Consider the following 18,999-nt stretch of genomic DNA (forward strand, 5'->3'; position numbering starts at 1 on the left):
AAATTTAGATATCTTCATTTTTAAATAAAGTTCTGTGATGGTGCTTTCTTCACAGTCCAGCCATAACTTTAAATTGTAATTTCTGAGCAAGGTTGATCTTCGTGTCTTAAATTTGTATAAGTTTGCTATTCACTATCAGGAAAATTATGTATTGAAATGTTAGAAAATTTATGTATTGAAACGTTTTCTTTCAATACACACTTTATATATTATAATTATCCATTTATATGAAGTAAATTATTTTATAATAGAAAATGAGCGTTTGTAAGATAATTTTATCTTCTTAATGAGAAAAATAAAATTCCTATTTGATATCATTTTTCGTTTAGAAATTTTGTAAAAGGTACTTTATATATTGTAATAGGAGCTTTATATATTATAATCATCAATATCTATCAAGTAAGATGTAAATGTTTTTGGTGAGTTTATTTTAGTTTTTAATAATTTTTCATAAATTATAATATTATTATTTTTATTTAAATTTTTTATTTAATTTATGTATAATTAATTTTGAAATAATTATTACCTAATTTAATAATGAATATCAACAATATAATAAATTATAGACTTATTATATGGGATGGAAGTATGGATTTATATTTGATATATTTTTATTAGAGAAAGTATCAAATGGATTAATATAAAAGGAAAGTATTAAATATAACTATTTAATTCGGCAGTGGAGTATAGGGTAGATGTGTAGTTGTAATGTAAGTATATAAACAATTTTAAATGTGAGCTCAAAATAATAAACAAAAAGTTAAAAGTAATAAATAAAATTTTGAAAGTGGTATAAATGGGAAGAGTGTAAAAATTTAAATGTTGGCTCAATTAATAACCACCCTAGATCTATCGTAGCCTAGGATCTATCAAGCGCCACTTGATAGACCCGAGGTTAAGATGAATCTAGGCTGGTTATATAATGTTATATAATATCTATATTTGTATATATGTGTCTCTTTATTTTTCACTCTCTCTATCTCATTCCTGAGGCATACACACTCTCTCCATATATATCTATACCTCTGCTTCCCACTTCCTCTCCCTCTCTCTCTCTTCCCCTTCTCTCTCTCTATCTCTCTTCCCTCCCACTCTCCTCTCCCCTTACTCTCTCTCCATCTCTCCCTTTTCACTCCCTCTCTATCTCCACCTTTCTCCCTCTATGTCTTTCTTCATCCCTCCCACTCTCCCCCTCCAACTCCATCTCCCTCTCCTCACTTGAGAACCCTCCCTCTCTTCCTTTCTCCATCTCTATTTCTCTCCCAGCTCCCTCCCTCTCTCTCCCTCATCAATCACTCACTCTCTCTTCCCTCCAATTATGTCACTATCTCCCTCCTTCTCTCCTTCTCTCTCCCCTCCATCTCTGTGTCTCCCTCTCTCTCACTTCAGCTTCTCTCCCTATATCTCCCTTATCACTCACTCTCTCTCTTTATCAACCTTTACCTCTCTATGTCTTTGTTCTTTACTCCCTCTCTCCTTCTCTATCTGCCTTCCTCTCTCTCTCCCTCCCTCTAAATCTCACCTCTCTCTCTCTCCCCCATTACTCTCTATCTCTCTCTTTCTCTCTCTCTCTTGAGTCATTATCTCCCTCCCTCTCTCTCAGGCCCCTTCCTCTCTCTCTTAAATTTGATCACAATGTATTGTGTTTAAGAGAGTTTCTAAATTTAAGAACCTCAATCGGTTGTAAAATATTAAACCTATATTTTGGATCATTCATGTAAACAAAATACAATAATGAATAACCTAAAAAATCATCCACTAGCTTTCCTTATATTATTGTTAGTCACTTTGATTGCACTCATCACTTGTATCCTTAGCTTAGATAGATCTATACTAGTTCTTAATAATATTATTTATATTATAGAAATTTCACATTATAAAAGTATTCTCATTTTTAATTTTATTAAAACCATGATTTAATCCTTAGTTCATATAGATCTATGCTAGTTCTTAATAATATTATTTATATTATAGAAATTTCACATTATAAAAGTATTCTCGTTTTTAATTTTATTAAAACCTTGATTTAATTTCTATGGGAATATTTTTAATAGCCGTGAGGATAAAGGTTTTAAATATATCTCAAAAGTAATTATAACCACTTTTTCTTTTTAGATTTAATTAAAAGAATGTTAATCACAAAATCAAAATATAACAAATAGAATTTTAATATTTTTATTATTAAATTGAATTTGTTATATTTTTAGAGGGGAGAGAGAGAAGGAGAGTGAGAGAGAGGGAGTAAAGAGCAAAGACCTGAGATATATGGGTAGAGAGAGAAGGAGAGTGGGAGAGAGAGGGAGTAAAGAGCAAAGACCTGAGATATATGGGTAGAGAGAGAGAGAGAGTGAGAGTGAGTGACAAGGGAGATAGAGGGAGAGAATGTGAAAAGAGAGAGAGAAGGAGAGAGGGAGGGAGATAGCGTTATAGTTGGAGTGAAAAGAGGGAGGGGAGTGATGGGGGGAGAGAGGTGGGAGAGAAAGAGAGACAGAGGAAAGAAAAGAGAAAGGAACCTAGGAGAGAGAGAGAGGGACTTGGAGAGGGAGAGTGGGAGGGATGAAGAAAAAAATACAAGGAGAAAGGTGGAGAGAGAGAGGGAGTGACAAGGGAGAGATGGAGAGAGAGTGAGGGAGAGAGGATAGTGGGAGGGAGGAGAGATAGAGAGAGGGAGAGAACAAGAAGAGAGGGAGAGGAAGACAAGCAAGAGAGATAGATAGATACGAAGAGAATGTGTGTATGTTTGGGAGTCAGATAGAAAAAATTAAAATAGATCTAAGCTGATTATTAATTAAACTAACATTTAAATATTTACATATATGTTAATTTTTTATTTTCCTTGATTTAAAACTGAAAACTCTTTCATAATTATGAATAATGTATTAAACTAAAAATATTTTCTCCAAATCTCTCCCTATCAAATCATGTACTCTCATTTATTTAACGATCAAAATTCTTCCCACCCCAGGAAACCCAATTTCCCAATTTCAATATAGCTCATGCATACAAAGTAGCTTATATCTACAAGGTAAACATCACCGCATGACGCACAATTGTAGATCCAACTTTAAAGTTTAAATATAACTTTTGCCAACACTCTTTATTCGATATGCCCACTCGTTAATGACACTGTCAACGAACAATCTTGGATCTCATAACTCCAAATGTGCTTTTCACCTCCGACGAGGGTCTGTACACGGATTCCACCGATTCTGATAACATTGTGAAGAGTTTTGCATCTAACCAGACACCGTTTTTGCAGCTGGACGTTTTAGCGGGAACCGAGGGAGAGATGCGTACCGACTGCCCAGCCGTGACGTCAGGGACTAATAAGGATGATCTTTTCCATCTTAATTTCATATAAGAATGCTATTCACCATCAGGGAAGTGGAGAATTATGTATTCAATTGCCATTCACTATCATGAAAATGGAAAATTAAAATTATGCATTGAATTTTTTTAATGTTTTAATATAACGCTCGTATTCTTTCTATATTATAATTATCAATATCTATCCAATAGATTATTTTATTATAATTATCAATATCTATCAAGTAAATTATTTTAAAATAGGAAATGAGTATAACTTTTTATGGCTTCACGTTTCTAAGCCACTTGTAATTTTTTGAAGTAAAATTTCTATGCGTAGTCATTCTTCCTTTAGAATTTTGTAAAAGACACTTTATATATTATAATTATCAGTATCTATCAAGTAAATTACTTCATAGTGAAAAAGTAAATTACTTTATGATAAAGTATAAGTACTGACGTTTTATGGCTTCCCATAAATGGCGTTTCTAAGTTAATTTTATTTTTTTAATAAGAGAAATAAAGTTTCTATGGGTAATCATTCTTCCTCTGGAAATTCTATAGAAGGTTTGTAAAATTGTTACATAAATATTAATTGCCATTATTTTGATTTTTTAATTTAAAATATATAATTAATTTTGAAATAATTATTATATAATTTCACCAATATAATAAATTATATATTTCATGAAAAAGATAGATTTTAATTAAAATTATGAAATGGACTAATATCACAACTAAATTCTAAAATAAATTATTTTAATATTATTAAACAATTTATATAAATAATTTAAAAAATATAAAATCTATTTGAATTTTTTGTTATATATTTATAATATTTATAAACAAATAAAAAATTACACATTTCAAATTTATAAATTATTTTTACATAAAAAGACCTATTCAAAAATTAAGATTTAATCATATAAAATAATAATTTGTAAAAATTAATTTTTTTATGATTTTAAGGACGTCAAATTTTTAAAATTCAAAAATGATTTACATGATCAAGATTTTACAAGGCCAAAATACTCTTCCTCTAAGTCTATTTCCTAGAGCTTCAGTTATCATTTTGGTTGATGAATCAAATCTTTAAAATTCAAAAAAGATTTACATGATCAAGATTTTACAAGCCCAAAATACTCTTCCTCTAAGTCTATTTCCTAGAGCTTGAGTTAACATTTTGGTTGATGAATAGTTTCATTTTTCAGTTATTGGAGTTTATAGCTTCCACTTAATGGTTAAGAGCATGCGTTTATTTTTAAGAGGTCACAGGGCTCAAAACCACAGGCTTATAGTATGTATGCCTTCGTAAACCTAGCAAGGTTAGAATATGTATACCTTCATAAACTTAACAGTGAGCAGATGGATCCCTATCTCACAAATAAAAAAATTTATAAACCAATTAAGTGTTAACTTGACTTTAACCTTAAAATTAAATAATAATAATAATAACAACATACTAAATAATTAACACCATTTACCAACCACCTGTCTATTCCCATCCGTCCAAATGCTGCTCATCATGTTATTATTGAGACACAACATAACCTAAATCAAATCGTAGTTGTAATATTCACTAATTACTCCTACTGATGTCAAGACTGAGTTTGAATTATCATGGAAAAAGGTGTAGTTTATCCATAAATAATCAATGAAGAATTAAATGTGGGAAAAATCATAATCGTGGGAAACCCACAAATCATTAGAGCGTTTTACTTTCAAATTGTTATGATTTGAGCATTATAAACCTCAATTCATTGATATATTCGTGTTGCTTATTTTGGGTACAATGATATGAAGGTATTCTACACAACAATATGAGGAACTTGTGTGGAGACTAATAAATATTATTTGGTATTCATTATTCTTCATTCCTTCCTTATCATATCTTGGCTGAGATGGAGAGTTCTGGAGATAATAACATATATGGTTGTATAATATCAAAAAATTGGCTATATAAGGGATTATATAGTATAATATCAAAAAAACTGGTTATATAAGGGATTATATATATATATTTTTAATAGTCACATATATCCATTTATATTTATGCAAAGAGCAGTATATAGTGAGAGTCGGATGGTCATACATATATTTTGATGCAAAGATGACTTTGCATGATTATTATTGATCATAACCTTGAATGGAAATGTATCTATTTGTTTATCAAGATTTTGGTTAAGTATAGTAAAAATAAATTATTATGATATGAGATAATGTTTACATTTTTATTTTGGGTTTGGGATGTGTTTTCAATTTAAGTTATGCTCTTATTAATATCTTTCCATTATTAGTCCCTGCATTTAGCAGGACTATAGCGATCGGTAGATCATTGAAATCCAATTAAATTCCCCTTGACCAATTTTTCCCTTATCTATTTATGGTTTAACCAAAGTTTTATAGAAATTATATTATTCAATTGATTTTCTAGTAAAGGTTTTGATTGTAAAAAAATGGACCTCTTATTGCAGGATTTGTTTTCGGATGCAATAAAATGCACGGGACAATGTAATTTTATACAAAGTTCATTTTAAAATTGAATGACCATTCATTTTAGGCAAAGTTTATTTCGCTCATTTTATATTTTATAAAACGAGTTTTAGGCTTAGGCTAAGTTCAAATGCATCTGCGGTGAGCCAAGTGTCAAGGAAGTGTAATGCAAAGCAGAGAGTTTCAGGAGCAACGCAGAGAGTTTCAGGTGTCAAGGAGGAGAGTTTCAATTTCAGACAAGGAAGAGAGGAGGAGTTTCAGCGAGGGAGGAGTTTGCAAAGGAGGGTGGAGAAATTTCAGTTTCAGGGTTTAAGGAATTTCAGTTTTAGGGTTTGAGAAGGAAAGTGGACTGCTTGCTGGTGGGGATGGATTACTTGCTGGTGGGGATATCATGGTTAAGGTTTGCTGGAAATCAAATTCCATGTAAGGTCTAGCATGCAAAATGGAAAGGGTTTGCGGAGGGTATCTCTGTTCTGGTAATTTTTTCTCATTTACCTCTTGTTTTCTACACGATTTTACCATTTCTACTGGCTTATCAATCAAAAGTACTTTCAGGTGATTCTGGAGGGCCAGGTATTGCCTGAAACAAAACCCTAAGTTCAATTCTAGGTCTGAAAGGAATCCAGGAATGTGCTTGAAACCCAGTCTCTCTTGTTTGTTCCTAATCTTCCAAGAAAAACAGGTTCTAGAAAGGCATGCTCTATTTCCTAGCTATCCAGTTTAAAATACCTTAACAAATCACAAACGAAAAGACCTGATCCAAAAAGATGACAAATGAGAAGACATATCATGCCCTTGTTGGATTCAAGAGAGGTTCCATGTCTTCTCATGCCCTTGTTGGATTCAAGTGAGGTTGCATGATAGGAACAAATTCCAAGCTTGTTAGAGAAGAATCCACTATTGCAAGATGATGATATATATGTAGAGATGGCTGCTACACCTTGGAATGTTTCACTCAGAATGAATAGGTAAACAAACATGACGAAGCCATGTCTAACAAGCCCTCATTATCTCACTCCATGTCTGACAAGCTCTCTTTATCCCTATTCTGGTAATTTATACTCACTTACCTCTTGTTTTCTGCACAACTTTACTATTTCTACTGGCTTTCCGTGTTATTTTGCATAACTTTACCAGAGGTGTATAGAGCATTATATTCTGCCATATACCCATTTTGGCCTCGAAGCTAGATATTCGCATTCATGTTTTCATAAATCATAGCATTTAGGGCATGGTTCATAAGGTAGAAAGAAGATGTATCCGCAACTCAGAAGCTAACCTCACTTAGAAAGAAGGCCATGTATTACCTGAGGCAAAACCCTGAGCTCTATGAAGGCGATTTTGGGCCTGAAGTGAATCCATCTTGGGCTTGAAGCCCATGTGATTCTAGGCTTGAAAGGAAGCCAAGCCTGGGATGGAAACCCATAGCCATTTTTGGTTGCTACACCTTGGAATGTTTCACTCAGAATGAATAGGTAAACAAACATGATGAAGCCATGTCTGATAGGCCCTCTTTATCTCATTCCATGTCTAACAAGCCCTCTTTATCTCGCTCTGTCATTCCATGTCTGACAGGCCCTCTTTATCTCACTCTGTGGGAGTTCGATCCGTATTGTCGAGAGTGCAACAACATGTAGATTTTTTCCTGTCTTTCCTTGCTAAATCAAGGGCCTTTCAAATCTAAGATACTTCTCTTGGGTTAGTTTCATCTGAGGTCTTGCTTAATGAGTTGGTTAGCTTCTGGATTGATGCTTGCTATATGAAGATCAGGTCTTGCTGCGAACTTATTTATTTTGCAGGCTGAGCAATCCATTCCACCTAGCTAGGAAGTAGACACGTTGGACATGCAAGAGAGATAGTAGTAGAGACCTTGGGTATGCAAGAAAGACTAGAGGCAGGAAAGTGGTAAAATTGTGGGTCCACAAGGTTTTATGTGTCGAAATATATTTTTGCATTATACATTTTTTTTGCATGTGCTATAGGTGTCTTCCAGTTTCTTTTTTTGCGGATCTTAGAGGTCTTTTTTTTAAAAGCTTTGTCTTTAGCTTGATACGTTACAGTTTGTCATTACCTCTATACATTATAGTTTCGGAGCAGTGAACTGCTACAGCTTTCGAAGTCTAGTTTAATTTGACAACCTTTGAGGTCCACCTTTATTTTATAGGTATGGCCGTGACATTTTTTGGGCTCAAAGAATTTCTTGGGCTTAGACAATGTTGTGGTTTAACATTGTTTAGGATTTCTCTGCATCGTTTTCACATCATTTTTGCAGTAATCCTTCAAATGTATATGCATTTCATTTCTGTTAACTACTGATTTCAATAGTGATGCAATGTTTTGCAATAATAGGCTGCTTGGTATCTACTCAAAAATGTTAATCGCATATTATGAATTTTGATTTTATAGCTTGAATTGTGCAGCTATTTGTCATTGAGGTGTTAGTTGTGCCTTAATCAATGGCGTATGGTGTTGGTCATTCAGATCTATTGGAAGACCATGTATATGTTCTTGGTTGAGTGAATCAAAATTGATTTGTCACCCCTATTCATCGCCGGATTCAAGGGTGATGAAAAATACTCTGTATAATCCACAAGAGAGTCTTCACGTCCAAAGGGTTCCCCTACAAGTTACTGCTCCATGAACATAGTCAAAGCAACTGTCCTTAGAGGGTTTGGGTTTGCCTCATCCATAAATCATTTGACTAATTCATGAGAATAGATTACACTCGATGTATGCATATGGGTAGTCTGGAATTCTCCTTGGCATCTCGAGAAACCAAGAATCCCTGAACTTGTTGGGAAATCAATGTTGTTTACATTATGACAACCAGCATGGATCCAATCAGTCCAATAGGAATGCCCTTTGCAGGATTTTAAGAAGATCAGATGACCTTATTGCAATACAATGTAGGAATGGAGGATAGCCTTAAATAGATTGCGAGAGAAAGACCTTTGGTGAAAAAAGTCTATGTACCCCAGCTGACAGAGGGCTAACAATACCCATCAACGTTTAAATTGGGGAAATTCTCTCTTTTCTATAATTCACAAACAACTCCATCTCCCCTCATTGGGTAGATTTGGCCTTCATGTACAGCACTTGATATTTCACAAACAACTCCATCTCCCCTTATTGGGTAGATTTGGCCTTCATTTACAACACTTATTGTTGCAATACTACCGGTTGATTTTGGCTTGGCTTCTTCCATAGCAAGGATCAAGGCTCCCTCACTAGGTTCTTCCTAAAAAAATGCCTTAGATATGTTCAAGTAACCCATATTATATGCCCATTTATGGAGGTAAATTTATGCAAAATTTTCTCTCGTTGTTCTTTTCCAAAATCTTAAAATTCCCATGACAGATGGATCTGATATTCATGTTCAACCACCTGAATCCTTTCTTTGATCAATAAAGCGACACTTGCAATTCTGGAAGTTATGTATGTTGGTGCTGATACCTCTTGTCCTTATGCTTCGCTTATGGCTTTTACAAGGCTTCTTGTACCTGTTCATAGGTATATCCTGTCTTCTCTATGACCTACACATATTTTTCATGTTCCTCCTCGCCTGGATATATTGATGACCTGGAAAGGACCGAGACACCCCCCATAATGGGTCTTACTTATCTATACCCTGCCCATAGTCGGTCTTACTTATCTCTGTAGAACATATTTGGAAGTCTTGAAAGGCATAAATATTATGATGCACTAATTTATGTTATGAGATCATTTGGTTGTGCTTTACAACATTTACCCACTTTCTTGAACTCTTTCGTTAATTCAACTATATATAAATACTACATAGAAAATAGTACAATCATAGCATACAGTTTCATACCTCATGTAGTAACCTTTCGGTAATTATCCATATTCCAAACCAAGTTGTTAAGTTTGGACCTGTAAATGGCTAATTTATCTAAGGAGTGGAACAAAACTTCCAACCTAATAGGCATTCCCAAGGGGAAATCAATAAGCCCTCCACAGTGCTGCATTGAACATGATCAATACCCTGAACCTAGAGGGAAGCTTTGTTTCTTCCCATGTTTTCCCATGAAAATGATGATGAAAACTTATCAGAATGTCAGTAAACGTAGTTGCAGCCTGCATGGTTCATTTCATGAACCCTTTGACATTCAAAGTTCAAGGTTTGCAAGAAAACAATAACGGTGCTCTGCTGCTTGACCACTTGATCATGTTTGGATATCTATCTATGTCCATGCCAGTGCCTGAGTTCTTCTTTCCTTCGGATTGCAGAAGAGGATGGTAAACCCCCAAGAGTAGAACAAAATTTGTGGTTGGTTAACTGTTAGAAATGTGCTTACAAAGAGTAGGCGGCCAGTGCTAGAAATTTGCTTTTAGTGGTGACATAATTATAGAATTCTTCTAGAGTTCTTCTTGGATAGTAAGAGGTAGGTCTTTGTAAGCAGGAAGTGCTAGAAAAGTGGTGAAAACGTGGTGGAATAAGTATGCTTTTAGTGGTGAAATATGTAGCGACTTCTTCTTTCAGTGGTGAGATAAGTAGAGACTTCTTCTTCTTGGACAGTAAGAGGTTGTTCTTCTTGGACATTAGAGGTAAAGGTCACGATTTCTTCTACCCACCGTGTTGCATCGAGGTAGATACCTCACCCTCTTGGCACTAAGTTTCCAACATGCTGCTTTAACCATTTTCTATAGTGCAAAAAAATTATCAATAATGCAGATTATGTGGTCATGCTAGATAATGCAAAAATATGTAAAGGGAAAAAAATCACCACAAAAATATGTAAACCTGATGAGTAGGGAAAAAATGTTTAGGGTAGAGTTAGTTCTAATAATTTCCATTTAAAAGGAGCTAGTAGAGTGAGTTGAGTTAGTCTTATATAAATTTTGATCATGGAAAAGATATTTGGTACCTTTATCATCGAGCAACATTGCAAACTATTGCAGCAAACCAGAAGAGATGAATGCTTGTTGGGGGAGGGCTGCGTCGTCTTAAAGGCCTGCTAGGAAGGATAGAGACTTGCTAGGAAGGGTAGAAAGTGTTGGACAGGGTAGGAAAAAAGGGAAAGACCCAGCTTCACCATTATCCCCTAAAAAACAATAAACATATGCATACTTTTTCACCCGTTCACCATTATGGGAATCCCAACACTTGGATCAATGCAAGATTGTTTGTTGCATGAAATTCACCATCTCTATTCTGTTGTAACATTGTATCATCTAATACCAAGAAAAAGAAAAAGGATGTTGTATTTTTATTTTATTTTTATGACTTAATTTTTTTATTTTATGACTATGGCTATGAGCAATTTGAGGCACCATGAACATTGATATTCAAATCCAAAAACATACCAGAAGTTCCAAATAATCATACTGTTTATTGTTTACCAACATTACATTCATCAATGTTTATGAGAACCCCTCCTGGAATAGTAGGGTACTCAAGATTTATGAGAAGCCCTCCTGGAACAGTAGGGTACTCAGAGGTTTGATGGAAACTAGAACACTTCAAAAGTCAGATTACTACCTTCCATAGTAAACCAGAGTCGAGTGCCTACACAGAACAACAACCTAACATACAGAGCAACAACATAACATAAAAATTGTAGCAAATATTAACAAGGAACAATTCCGAAAAACACCGCTTGAAATTTACACATTTTGTTTTCCCTTGTTCTTGTGCCTATTTAATCTGAAACTTTGAAACAATCTAAAAACCATAAATATGCTCATCTCAACTAGCTTGTGCTAACAAGCAATGTAAGAAACAATATTTGATATTCGTAGGAAACAAGATTTATTATTTGGTAAAGTGTGATACCAAGCAACATAGGAAACTAGCACTGAAGAATAAGAATTTTTTTACAAGTGAGGTCAAACTAAAGGCATACTTGAAGCCCTAATCTTGAAACAAGTTGTTATTTGGCATTTCCATTGTCTGTAAAATAAATACAGCTTTTGATCTATGCAAGTCCGTGAAAGGACAGGGGTCAGGGGCCCATAGCTGTAAGCAGATTTTTATGAGGGAGGTGTGCAATTAACATTCTATTGCCACGTAAGAAGAAGTAGTTTTGAGGAAACAACTAATTGAAGACCCCCTTCTTCCATTAAAGCTTGAAAAGCCATCAAATTACATTTAAGCTAAGCCACTAGAAATGCTAGCTATACAGATTTGTTAATTAATATCATATTTAAATAGTTATAGATACCTATAACAATTAACATTATTTTGTATTGACTTTAATGTAAGTTGAGCGTTTAATGTTTATTTCCATGTCAATATCTGCTACATTTTTACCTTTTCTTGTGCTTAGAAATAAGTGATCGGTGTTATGGGATTTGGCATTTGAAGTCGTTATATCTTTAAATATTATGTATGATAACGATTTGGCATTTCAAGTGGCTAGATATTCAGATATTATGTATGTTGAAAAAGCAGACATGGCTTTTTCAGTAAATGTAGTTTTAATTTGACAATAACCTTTGTTGCATACTGTAATTGTGCCAATGGTTATACCAATTAATGGATGACTCTTTGTATGCAAGTTCAAGATTCGTTGATCACTTTGATCACTGTGGACTTTCCACAATCATACAAAAGATGGCAAAGTCCATCAAATAATTGTATTGGCAAACTAAATATCATTTGAAATTAAGGGTCGTCAATACTAACATGAAAGTTGTAGTGGTTCCACCAATCCACTAACTAAGGCTTGACAAAGGATTCGGTTGAAACTTTTCCATCCCAATCTAACATGCTCAGTTTAGATGATGTAAGAATACATTGTTCTGAAATAGAGTTTACAACAACAATATCCATTGTTGTATCCTCTTCTGTATCTTCATTAGGGTATTGATTGACCTCTTTGAGTATTGTGGAGTGAGGGGGAGCATTCTTAAGCAACCCTGTCATTTTCAAGGTCACATAAATATGTTAACAATTTGTTTTTCCTTTCTTCTAGTTCTTCTAAGAATTTTTAATGCATTCATTTTGTTATACAGATAAGGACTACTTGTCATTTTCATTATGTCTTTCCACTGCTTTCTTTATCAAGTTATATTTCTTTCCAAAGCAATTTTTTCATTTTCAATTCCTTTGTCATTTCTAAAAATGACTTGTTACTAGAGATTTAATATTTGTTTGGCAACATAATGCGAGAGCCTATTGCTTTAATATATCTATTTTGTTGGAAAAAATCATCTTCAGTTTTTTCTCATCTCATCAATATTTTTTGCAAATCTCTAGATAAGAGAAATAGAAAAAATTGCTAAAGTAATTGAGTTTCTGCGAAGTAAATTGCACAAGGAAAATCTAGTAAGCAATTGGAAATGATGGAAGAAATAATAGATTTTGACAGATACAAATTTAGATTACAATGCATTGTGCCTAACAACATTGATTATCGATTAAAAATAAATGGTCTCTTTAGACTAGATGCATTTTCATATACTGTAGGGGATTGTCTATTTGACTCATTCGAAGTGCTTCTACATTTTCGTTATACTTCAAATCAACTACGAAATGGGTTAATAGAACATTTTCTTTTTTGCTTAAGCAATAATGATATTGAAGAAATAGAGTCATATGAATATGAACTAGCATCTGACTTCCTATACGAGCTACATGGAATTAATGATATTGGTACATATCTTCATAAAATGCGTTGTAATGAATCTACAAATATAAAGGAGTCTAATCGAGGGGTATGGGGGGATACCTTTTGCATACGTTGGTTAGCTAAATGGCTAAATATATCAATTGGAGTTTGTTCATTAACAAGGCAGACAAGATATTTTCTTTTTAATCAACATGAAAATACAATTCGATATTGCATCCTCTTCCATGATGAAAATTCTGTTAGTGGTTATTATGAGCCATTGCTTTACCAAAAGTTCCCAATATGCATTTCTAAACAATCTAATATCTACCTGTCATCTATTTGAAAAGATATTCAATGCCATTGGATGCATATTGCACAAAATATGCTTTTAAATGAATTAACGATGGCAGAATAAATGACATCTAATTGCGGTGATAGTCTCTTTAATGCAATTTTCTATTTAGTCACAACAGAATTCGATGCACAGTGTTTGCAACTTTACATTGTCCAATCTTTTTGCAATGCACTTATGCATAAGAATCAACAAGCATTGCATTGTTTAGAACAATATCTAATAGTTGATGTGATACACTATGCAATGAATAACAAATGGAAACAATATCTCATAAATATGGTAATGCCATATGAGAAAGGGCAGGTAGAGGGTGGACCATTTAATTTGCAATGGATATATGTCATATTCAAAGTGAACATCCAACTATGGTCCTCTCTTGCTAATAACTTTGTCAGTTATAGTTCTTCTCATTCGAGATGCAATCATCTGGTTAACATCATGTCATTCAAAACAGATACATTACATATTTACTATCAGGCAATGATACAAAAACAATATGATCACAATTCTCAACAAGTTTAAATGAAAGCCAAAGAGGATTGTAATCAATTGTGTCATAAGCATACACTAGAAAAAAAACAATGTATATATCAAGTACATTTTAACAATAATATTGAATTTGAGATAGCATCTCATTTAGAACAAATGCGTCCAACTAAGCATCGTCGGCTCAATTATCACAAAATGAAGCAATTCATACGTAAAAAAAAGTAAATGCATTGATGTACATGACAATGATAATATCTTTTGTCATACGCATGTACTAGAAAATCAACAATCTACTTCTCACATACATATCAATAACAACATTGAATTTCAAATAGCATCTTGTTTACAACAATTGACCAAGTGTCACAGGCTTGCTTATCACCAAATGAAGCAATTCATACGTACAAGAGGCAAATGCAATGATATATGCAACAATGATCACATATTGCCAAATAAGCATTTACTAGAAGCAAAAAATTCTCTTTCCCAGATACATTTGAACAACAACATTGAATCTGAGATAGCATATGATTCAAAACAAATCACTCTAACTAAGTTTCCAAGGCTTAGTTATCACAAAATAAAACAATTCATGCATGCAAGAAGTAGATGCAATGAAATATCCAATAATGATTTCAAAAGAACCAGACATGCCCATGATGGAACTATGCAAATTGCATATAAAAAAGCAACTTCTAGTAAGAAGACAAGAATGACATTTCTTGGATTAAAACAAATATTGTGCAACATCGGAAACAATAAAAAAACTACATTAAGGAAACAAATCCATCCAAGCAAGAAAGATGCAAAATACATTTATATGAAACAAGTCCAAGGCATGCCTAGGAATACATGTGCAGTTTGTATTAGATTTCATTTTTCAAAAACAATCTCATGCTTCACTAGAGAATTGAAATAAAAGCATATGAATTTGAAATTGAACAATAGGACCTTTAGCAATGAAAACATATGTGTTTCTTGCAAAAAAGCACTTCAAAATGGAAATCTTCCACAATTTGTAACACCTGAACAAATAAGTTGTAATATTCCATTACCAACTGTAAATACACTTTCAGATTTAGAAGAAAGACTTGTGTCACTAAGAATTGCATTTGCACAAATTAGACAATGGGGATATAAGCGATCATAGATTGGCCTAACAAGATCAATTATCAATGTACCAGTTCATATGGATGTTGTGCAAAAAGCATTGCCACAATATCTAAGTGATACAATGACAATTGTAGTTGCATTGAAAAGATGATTGCAATACAAAAATGCATACCAAATAGGTAAAGTATGTCCAATTATTGTCATGAAAGCATTGAACGAACTATGTTCTAGAAGTCTATATAAGGCTGAGAACATTTGTATAAATGAGAATTGGACCCATGTTTTACAAGAAAATAATGAATACATCATACAAAATGCAAACAGTGACAATGAAAGTGATACAAACAGTGATGCAAATAATGAAGCACCTACTGAAACATTGGTACATGGATTAATAGAGTCACAATGCATCTACGATTTGCAAGACAAGATTATTGAACTTGCACCTGCTGAAGGACAACGACCACTGGGGATTTTCAAGGAAAAATATGCAGAAGAAATGACCTTTCTAACATTATTCTATGGTGAATATCACAAATAGGTTTAGCTACCAAAAAATTGTGCAATGGGAATTGTTAAAAGCAAGTGGTGACTTCTCATATCACACAATAAAGTTATTTTTTGAGACAATGCGAATAATTATTGATAAAGTGCTTTCCTGCATATGGGTACGAATAAGAAAAGGACAACTAAGAGGGAGAAAAATATTAGCAAGAGATGTCAAGTATCGAGCAAATTTGTAAAAATTATTGAAATCTGATATTGGATACATAGATTTCAGAAACATTTGCATATCTCCTGATCATTTGGAACAAATTAGAAAAATCATATTTGCAATGATATGAAAATTGGGACCTCCAAATTTCTTTGTGACATTTACAAGTGCAGAGCATCGATGGAAACCATTAGTAGATACATTGGTCACATTGTTTAGAAATAAAGCAAGTAAAAATGATACTGATACATTAGAAGATGATGACATTGATTACCTTATAAGAAAATATCCAGTCACATGTAGCAAATAATATAGACATAGAATTAACACTGTAAATCGAATGATATGTCATGATACTACATTCTTTGGAAAAATATCTTATTACTATTTCATAATAGAATTTCAAAATAGAGGAACCGAACATGAACATGGATTGTTATGGAGAGAAAATGCTCCAATATATTGAAAAACAAATAAATCTAGAAATTGAGAAGTTTCTTGACAATTACATAACTTGTGATATAGATCATTTGGAGCTAGATGTTGCTAAATTGCATAAACATCACCATACACGAAGCTGTAAGAAGCGAAAAAATTCAAACTGTAGATACAATTTCCCCATGCCACCAATGAAATCAACAATGATCATTGAACCAACCAGTGTACTGAATAAAAAACTCACAGAGAAATCAATATCACTTTTGGCATTTTTGGAGCAAACAAACTACAATGATTCAATAACCCATGACAATTTCTTGGTAGAAATAGGACTAATAGAAAGTGAGTACATACAACTATTACAATGTACAATAAAGCAATCAACAATTTTCCTGAAACAAAAACCTTCTCACATCTGGAATAATAGTTTTGTAAAGGTTATGCCTACTCTATGGAATGCAAATACAGATGGACAATTTGTGCTAAATTCATATGCTGCAACATCAAATTGTAGTTCATATATGACCAAAATTGACAAGTCTATGACAAATGCATTTAGAAGAATACACAAAGAGCATGAGAAAAATGAAATTGATGCTATGAAAATGATTCATAAACTCGGAAATACATTAGTTAATCTCCAACAAATGTCAGCTCAGCAGGCAGTGCATATAGCACTTTCATTGCCATTGAGTTGTAGTTCAAGAGAATGTATATTCATAAACACATCTCTAGTTGATCAATGCACATTTATGTTTAAACCGCCTATTCCCTTGAAACAAGAACCTGATGATTCAGAGGATGTGATGTGCCACTCCATTATTGGCTACTACATCAGATGCCCAAGTTCCATTAGCAAAATCCGCCTTGCAGAATTTGTATCAAACTACAAGAAAGATGGCACACAGATATCAAAAAGGAAAAAACCAAATGTTATACGATTTGTCAAATATAAAAAATACAATTATGTTGACAACTTTTGTAGAGAGAAATTATTATTATATATGACACTTGAGAAATGTGAAAATACATTGAAACAAGACTTGCTTACATGGCTATCTGCATATACATTACATGAAAAAAAAGTTCAAACCAATGAAGCTAAATTTACATATAACATCAATCCAACATGGGGTGATTTAGAGACTGCAACAAATGAACAAATTAGTTCTTTGAATACCAATCAAATAAATATGTGAAACCAAGAAAACAGTTCCCATTATGAGGAATATGATTTGCAATCAGACTTGCAATTTCCAAAACAATTTAAGATGAAGAAAAAAATCAATCTTGGATTTCAAATAACTGCTCATCCATTTTTAATGGAGAACAATGAGTATTACAAACTCAAAAGAATGTTGAACAAATAGAAAAAATCAATTGCAAAAGATGTTGGAATAAAAAACAAAAAAAACCTCAATGAACCAATTTACCTATTTATTACAGGTGGAGTAGGGGTAGGCAAAACACTGACAACAAAAACAATTTTCCAAATGCTTATACAAATTTATGATTCATAGAACACAACTGATCCTATGAAACCAAAGGGTCTAATATTAGCATATACAGGAAAAGTTGCATATAATGCAGGTGGAACAATAGTCCATTCTTCATTACTAATGCCTTTTAACAAGTCTCAATTGTTGCCACTTAGCAAAGAAGTATTAGACAAATTATCAAAGCTATATCAAGAATTGCAACTATCTTTCATAGATGATGCCTCTATGATTGGTAGTCGGTTCTTTTATTATATTGACAATAGACTCAAAAACATAAAACATGTCCAAACCAAATACTTTGGAAACATTGGCATCATATTTTGTGGTGATTTCTATCAAGCGCAACCTATTCAAGACTCTCTTATTTTTGAACAACCAAGAATCAACAATCAAACAATAACACATGATTTCTAGAAGGATAATGTCAAGTGCTTCCAATTGCATATGAATACGCCACAAACAGATGAGAGATTCATATCAGTTTTAAATTAAATGCAAACAAATTGTCAAACATCTCATGATATAACATATATTAATACAACTCGTATGCGCCTTGTACCAAATGATCCAACATTTCCCTATTTATTTTACAAAAACAAGGATGTTGCAATGCATAACAATACAATGTTAATGCTCATGCTTGGTAATGAAATTTTAATTAACACAAATGATGAAAATGAGGAGAATAACGGTAATTTTCCAAGACATCAACATACAACTAATTTTCCTTCACAACTTGTGATAAAGTTGAACATGCTAGTTGAAATGTATGCTTGCAATTATGATGCACTAGATGGGCTAGTAAATGACATAGATGGAATAGTTAAATCATATACCCATATAGATAAGGTCGATGTTCTATGGATTAAGTTCCATGACCCTAATATTGGTCATCAACAATTTAGAAAACTGGCTTATTTGCATACTTCAGACATAGCACATAATTGGACACCAATATTACGAATATCAAAAGTAATGATTATCACACCAAATATGGCTTATTTGAAGATACAGAAA

General features: G+C 33.1%; 1 pseudogene; it reads left to right on the forward strand.

Moving 5' to 3' along the window:
• LOC149248536 (peroxidase 12-like) overlaps nucleotides 1-18,999 on the forward strand; it is a 277,343-nt pseudogene that overhangs the window by 22,657 nt on the left and 235,687 nt on the right.

The sequence above is a fragment of the Pinus tabuliformis genome, chromosome 7 (genome assembly GCF_031772625.1).
Source record: "Pinus tabuliformis cultivar Carrire ecotype Pingquan chromosome 7, CPIR1, whole genome shotgun sequence".
NCBI lineage: Eukaryota > Viridiplantae > Streptophyta > Pinopsida > Pinales > Pinaceae > Pinus > Pinus tabuliformis.